Here is a 6717-nt window from a genome sequence, read left to right on the forward strand (position 1 = left end):
GAGGTTTAGGTTCAAATAGAGGCTTAATAAAAGCAGTCTTAAGGCCTCACCCATCACTATTGTTTGGATTCCAGTCTCCAGAAAGGTGTTCCATCATGTTATCAGAACTGTGTGAACTCTTCTCTGGAGATGACCACCCCCTTGTGACAGAGAACTCTAGCCTCTCCCTTTCCCAGCATGAGACAGCTGGGGAAGTCCCAGTTCTTTGGATTTAACTGTTTCATTAGTTTGACAGAATGTGGAACATATGTACCTAAATTTAAAATATTTACCCCTGCCAGAACAGTTACCTGGCTTTTTGATCCTACTTTATTTAGGGAGAAAATACTGATTTCCTCCTAAAGTCCTTTCAACCGACATTTCACTGGTCACAACTTGGTTATAATCCCCGCCTTATTGTACCAGTTTGTAGGCAGCTCCACATTTTCATGGGCAAGTGGGCCATGCTAGCAGACAGAAGAACTGGCAAGGTTGAATGAGCTCAGATCCTGGAAATCTCAGAGACTTGAGACCAGCAGAAATCAAGCCACTCCCTACCCATTTCTGTATCTGCTCTGGAACACAAAACCATGACACCCCACTGAGAGGACCATGGGTAGTCAGTCAAATACTGCAACACCTGGAGTCCTTCCCCATGCAAATAGAGCATCACTATCATCTCAAACTGAGCCAATAGCAAACACCTACCCCTATGTCCCACCCTGCTCTTTAATGTTTATGTATTCCTAGTCTACATAGACTAAAGGGCACAAGTTATTTCACCAAAGATCATCTGAGAGTGGCCGTCTTTATTGAGCTGTAACACTTAGGGAAGAGTTTTCCTTCCCGAAGTAGCATCCATCACTAGACCTTGGACCCAATTGGTCTAGCCACTGCTGTCATCTCTGCTGGTTTTGGTGCTGCTGCAGTAGTTGAGGAGAGACCTGGGACCCTGGTTGCCCGCCCTGCATAGGCTACCCAAACCCCCTTGATTCTCTTCTAAGAGCTGTAACACTCCTGGAATTCCTGGCCAGACTGGATCCCCATGGAATCTATTCACACATTGCTCCTTTGCCCTCAGTTTGGGTTGCCTCAGTGGTGTCTGAAGCCCCAGAAAGAAGCAAGCAGACAGCAGAAGATGGAGCACATTCCCATCCTGAAAAAAAGTTGGGCTCAGATATAATATTAACAAGGCATAATAAAAATTTATGGGCAAATAATGATATCTGCTGCCTTCCTTATTTACAGAGGGAAAAAGAAGTTAAGTGATTTCCACAGGTAAGTGATTGATGGATTAACTTTTCTTGGGGAGATGTGGACAAATGTATATTCATCCCAGAAAGAGCACCAACAATGACAAACCAAAGGCACAGTTCCACCCAAGCCCAACTTTACAAGACAATGATTTTGTTGGGTGGGTGGCTTTGAAAGAACTTCATCACTTTAAAGTCTCAAGCCTTTGTGGATGAAAATTCCATGGAAGCTACATCATCCCTGAATTACCTGCAGATAGGTCTGATGATCTGAGAGTTTCTTCTCTCCAGGTGTGCTGACTACTTGTACAACTGAGGATGAGCCTTTCAAATCTTATAAGTTTTAGGAACTTCCTGGGTTTTGTTTACAAGTCTTACAAGTTGCCCTCCTCCCCTCAGGAGGGAGTGCTTCAATTTGAAGAAACCTACACTACAGGGATGAACAGGAATAAGTTTGCCTCTTAGAAAATAAAGTTCTAGTGCAGTGGATCTTCAGCATTTGGGAATATCCCAAAAACCTCAGAAAAATGCACCCAACAATATATAAAACAGTTCTATATGCAGTGTTCCAGTTTCACAGAGCTCTAGACTATATTAATTGACATCTCTTATAGTAAGAGGAACCAATGAAAGCCAAGCCATCACTTTTTAAAAAAATTATTAAGTAGAGTTATGTAAGAGAAAACCAATGTTAAGAAAGGGTCCCTAGACAATGCAAAGATTTCCTTACAGTGAGTTTATTTACCACTGGATAGGGAAATAGAATTTGAGACTTGATTGTAACAACCTGTTTGGGTCAGTAAATAGGGTCTCCAGCGCAGGAGTGAGGATGCACGCTTCCAATTCCTGCGGTGTCCTTCACTGTATCCTGCTTACTGGAGCTCCAAGGTTGAGGCGCCACTTTGTAACTGCCCGAGCTGCTGCTCTAATCTGTGGGTCAGGGGCTAGCTAGAGAGAGAGTAAGGACAGAGGGACGAGAGACTTGAAGAAACAAGACAGAATCTGGTCTATTCTCTCTTCAAGTCTCTCCTTTAATGAATGGAAAGCATGGGTATATATAAGCACAAGCAGGAGAACACAGCTGAAGACACTTTACCACCTGCATCTTGCAGCTGGGGGCACTAAACAAAAAAACAAGATATGTGAGAAAAACATATTTATCAGAGTGTGCTCAGCTGTTGCGGGCTGTTGAAAACAAGTCTCTTGTCAGGGTATATGGCTCGAGATGGCTGCAAAGATGATAGCCACTTTCTGCTCGGAGATGGCTCCCAACACTTGATGGCTGTTTATTTATTCAGTGTATGTGGGTACACTGTTGCTCTCTTCAGACACACCAGAAGAAGGCATATAGGATCCCATTACAGATGGTTGTGAGCCATTAATGATTGCTGGAAATTGAACTCAGGACCTCTGGAAGAGCAGTCAGTGCTCTTAACCGCTGAGCCATCTCATTAGCCCTGACTTGATGGCTTTTAACCTGGCCTTGTGTCCACTCTCTCAATAGATTTCATCTCATCTTTGGGTAGACATTTATTCAGATGGAATATGAGAAAACTGAATTTTAAGAGCTAGTGTAACTCCAATATTTTTATAAATGTGTATGTATACAGTGTGTGTGCATATATATATATATATATATATATATATAGTCTTATAGTCACGTCTTTTGACCCTTGATTGCTAGGGTAATAAAAATTACTGGTTGTAACTACCCTTTAGACTAAAGCAGCCTATTGTTTAGTCTTACAGAGAAATGACCACAGTCAACAAATGTGATTCACTCCTGAAAAGCTTTTGCCTCAGCTGAAACACCCCCGCATCACAAATAGAATAAAGTGATATGGGTTGAGAGTGGCAGGTAAATGTTGAAAGCCACAAGAAATGAGCTGGAAGAACTGGTCGTTTGATAAGGACAGGAGGAGGACTGATGACACATTGAATAGGAAACTCGTCTAAGACCATAAGCTATCACACCACACCGTGGCAACTGGAGTCTTAAAGTTAGCCTGATGATCATATATGTAAGCCTAAAATGCTATTTAGTGACTAATCTGAGAAAGAAGTTACTGACTTCTTCAGTGATGGAAGCGAGGGGTAGGCAAAGCAGGGGGAATGCAAACTGAAACTGAGGGTGAACTGTAGAACTTCAGAAAGTTTTCATTTTGATGCCTGTGGGTCCTGAGACCAGGTGTCTCTCCCTGTTGTAATGGGAAATAAGAGATAAAATAAGGAAAAGGGCCAAGTCATTTGCTTTCCAGAAAGTATTTGCTCCTGGAAGATCAAAACAAACTAGAGTTTTATCAGGAGAAACAGCTTGCTCATTGAGATTCAACCAAGACCTTCACCAAATTGTGTTCGTCTATGCTAATATGTTCTAAACTCTGCCCAGCACCAGCCAGTTGCCCAGTTTTTAAGGCCTTCAATGCCATGCCATGATTGTTTCCTTCTGACTTCCATCTTCTAGAAACTTCCATTCATGAAGGCGGAGTTGGCTCCTACTATTTACAGTAGGTTTAGTGGACCAAGCTTTGCATATCAACAAGTTTTTCTTAAAAAATAATTGTGTGCGTGTGTCTAGGGATTGAGGTTGGAGGCCTTCTCAATTGCTTTTCACTTTTTTTTTTGTTTTGTTTTTTTTTTGTTTTTCGAGACAGGGTTTCTCTGTATAGCTCTGGCTGTCCTGGAACTCACTCTGTAGACCAGGCTGGCCTCGAACTCTCGAACTCAGAAATCCGCCTGCCTCTGCCTCCCAAGTGCTGGGATTAAAGGCGTGCGCCACCACCGCCCGGCTTTTTTTTTTTTTTTTTTATGTAGAGTCTCTGTCTGAACTACTGGGAGCTTGTTGATTGTGTTAGGCTGACCAGCAGGTTCCTGGCATCCTCCTGTCTCTATGTGCTCAGTGTTGTGCATGGCTCAGCACTGAGTCATGGTGCTCAGGTTCATGGCATCATGCTGGCATGGAACCTGACAGGTGCGGTGTTACTGTGTCCAGCATCTTTACATGGACTCTGGGAGTGACTTTGGGTAGTTAAGTTCTGACTGAAATATCTCCCTCACCACTGAAGGATGGGTTTTTTTTCTAATGTTTTTATTTGCTTGTTTTTGTTGTTGTTGTTTGGCAGTTGATATGTCAAGAATGCTGCTCTCATATGTAAAGCAAAGTGTATCTCATCTTGTTAGAAATAAGTCCCTTGTATTTTTATCAAACTACTTAAAAATTTTTGTAGACTGGATTGACTGTTAAATGAAGGGTAACAGAGGAACAATGGATCTAGAAGAGAAGGGAGGTGGGAGTGGAGGAAGGAGAGGCCGTGGTTGGGATGTATTGTAGGAGGGAAGAAGGAAAAAGTGATTGTAGTGTTATGCCCAAGTCACAGAGATCCCAAAGCCCACTGAGGAGCCACTTCCAGTGTAAACACATAAGAGTCTTTATTACGAGCTCTTGAGCAAGGACTCTCACCATCCTTGTCGCAGTGGGTCAGAATGAGAGCCCTGAGTCTAGGGGTGTAGGGGTATTTATTGTAGTTACAGCAAGCTTGGGGGAATTTCCATACGGGTCAGCAAGTTAATATTTTAAAAACTCCATTTCTGGGGTAGTCTGCAGGAACTGAACATGGGGGCAAAACCACCTGATAAACAGGATGGCTACATTATCTAATTATGGGCAGGCTTTCTTAGATTATCTCTGTATGCCTTGACGCTGCTATTGGGATGTTTGATCAAGTGAACTTTGTGGTTATCTTCCTGGAATTGGAGTTTAGCCCCTGGTCTTGCACAAAATGGAGGTTTTACAATCTTTCAATTTTTAATTATTTTAATTATATGTATGCATGTATGTTTACGTGGGATATGTATGCAGGATTGCACTTATTCATGGAGCCAAAAGGTAGCAGACCCCCTTAAGCTGGAGTTTTAGGTCCATGTAAACAACCTGCCATAGTTGTTAGGAAATGAACTCTTATCCTCTGAAAAACCTTGTGTACAGTCATCTCTCTAGCCCCTCAAGATATTTTTTTTCAAGAATTCCTTAATTCCTTTTACCTTTGAAAGTTCAAAACATTGACAGAAACCATCTTTCCCATATCTATTTTTAGTTAACTCTTTCCCACCTGCAAATCATCCTCACTTAGAAGCAGAAGGGAGTGGGTGGAGGCCACTGTGAAACTATGCTGTTATGCTGTTCACCAAAAGAGGAAGAAACTGTGGCCTTAAACTCATCCCCCATCCCTTTTGTGGGGATGGCTCCTATTTTCCTTAGGGAAGGGGCAGGTGTAAGGTATAAATAGGCAACCCTCCACTAAGTAAACCTGTGGCTAGTTATAAATTTGAATAAAGGAGTTGAAAGAAGCAAGCAGGGTGCACCAGTTCTAGTTAATGAGCCTCACAGAAGCTGGACCTGATGCTGAGGCTGCTGTTTTCTAGGTGGAGAAACTGTTGGTGCTGGTAGCCTTGGGAAGATTTCCAGAAGTCTCTAGATCCGTATGGTACTTGTCAATGCCAGCTGCTCAAAAGATGGGAAATCACTGGCAGGGCAGGTGTGAGCCTCACGAACTGTAAGCAGAGAGGCTTCTTGGTCCAGGTTCCTTAGGATGAAGCTGGATACTGAGCTGGTTGAAAAAAGCATGTGAAGAGGTCAGTTTAGAGCCTTTGGAAAATTCTACCAGGCTCCTTCCCTTCGCAGGAGGGAGAAGTCCTTAGAGCACGTAGCCACCCCTCACCCCCTGGAAGAGAGAGGTAGAACACGTAGACAAGGGAGAGGGTGAATTACATTCCTCAGGAAAACCACAAAGAGTGGGGAGAGCAACTTTTGACTACCTGTAGACAAGGGAAGCACAGAGCATGTCAACACATTCCTCAGGGCAGACCAACCTAAGGACCAATCAGTTTAAAAGTCACGTTGTTCTGCCAATTATATTGTGCCTATTGGCTATTGCTCTACTCTACCACTGAAAACTGTATAAAACTTGGCCGAACAGGCTGCCCAAGGTCATTGCCTCTCCTTTCAGATGCAGGACAACCCCAGTATGCTGGAACAATAAACTCCTCTTCTCCGATCTCTGCCTTTGTGTGGTTCACTCAGCTCCCTGGTAGCTAAGGCTCATCAGAGTCTTACACATGCATTGCTTTGAATTGATGCATTTCATCTTGGAGGGAGACTCTTGAAAGACTCAAGATGTTCTAATGAGATAAAACTTTTCTACCCTGCAGGGAAGCTGCTTATAAAATAGGAAAGGGAAGCTCATTAAAACTCAGGAAGTAAACAACTCAGAAGCCGTAGGAAGTCCCTGAAACTGACCAAGATTTACTAGACTCTTTCCCAGTTTATATAAGCATTAAGGACTTTTAAGAGACATTCTCAGACCAGGTGAGCTGCCTGGAAAAAGCACAGACCAATCAGTTTCTCTAGAAGAGATATTTTCCTATTTGTTGAGCTGCCAACAAGGTATGTACAAGCTTCAGGTTTCCAGTGTTCGTAAGTTATTAC

The sequence above is a fragment of the Grammomys surdaster genome, unplaced genomic scaffold (genome assembly GCF_004785775.1).
Source record: "Grammomys surdaster isolate TR1022 unplaced genomic scaffold, NIH_TR_1.0 169, whole genome shotgun sequence".
Lineage (NCBI taxonomy): Eukaryota > Metazoa > Chordata > Mammalia > Rodentia > Muridae > Grammomys > Grammomys surdaster.